At 42.6% G+C, this 822-nt stretch overlaps 1 non-coding gene across 1 annotated transcript; it reads right to left on the minus strand.

Annotated features, from left to right (window-relative positions):
* Positions 1–327: 327 nt before the first annotated feature.
* Positions 328–434, minus strand: LOC138832735 (U6 spliceosomal RNA). The gene has a single exon (XR_011373666.1). It is a non-coding gene; the product is annotated as a U6 spliceosomal RNA (small nuclear RNA).
* Positions 435–822: the final 388 nt, after the last annotated feature.

Here is an 822-nt window from a genome sequence, read left to right on the forward strand (position 1 = left end):
AGGAATTTGGTGGCTCAAGCCACCTTTGGAGAACAGACTAAAAATTCTTTTTTTTTTTTTTATTGTATTTTATTTTATTTGAGAACATACTGTACAGGGGGGCTACAATTACATGGGCAGGATAATGCATACATTTCTTACCAAGCATTGCAGCCTCCTCCTTTGTTTACCCTTCACTTCCCTTCCCCGCCTCCCCCCTCCCCCCACCCAATTTTACCCCCCTCCCCCCACCCAATTATACCCCCCTCCCCCCCCCCACACCGACATTGTAAAGCTGGTTTTGACATGACATTTTGTACTTCTCATTGTTGCAACAGGTCCACCTGAAAAAATATGGAACGCTTCACGAATTTGCGTGTCATCCTTGCGCAGGGGCCATGCTAATCTTCTCTGTATCGTTCCAATTTTAGTATATGTGCTGCCGAAGCGAGCACCAGACTAAAAATTCTTAAGTGGCCTCAAGTTGGAAAGGATTGCTTAGTGGATTCTTTCAGTCTCCAATTCTCATGATTCTGCAATAACTACTTCCTGAACATATAAATAGGTTGTTAGCAGGGCAGTGGAATGGTGGCTTCCTTCCACTCTAAGAAGGAAGATTTTTCTGTAAGGTGAGCAGTCCAAGAGCTCGATGAGTCCATTTACTAGCTGAGTTCTCTTCATCTCTACTAATTTTTTTTTTATTACTTTAGAGGGGTAGAAGTGATGGAAAATATTGAGATATTGTGGACACATTCTTGGAAGGGAAAGGTACTCTAAAAATATAGATACCATTGACCTGGCATCAATAGCCTCTTACTCCATCCTTCTCTTCATCCTACCCCA

This window comes from Dipodomys merriami, unplaced genomic scaffold (assembly GCF_024711535.1).
Source record: "Dipodomys merriami isolate MVZ:Mamm:240054 unplaced genomic scaffold, mDipMer1.0.p SCAF_2, whole genome shotgun sequence".
In the NCBI taxonomy this organism is placed as follows: domain Eukaryota; kingdom Metazoa; phylum Chordata; class Mammalia; order Rodentia; family Heteromyidae; genus Dipodomys; species Dipodomys merriami.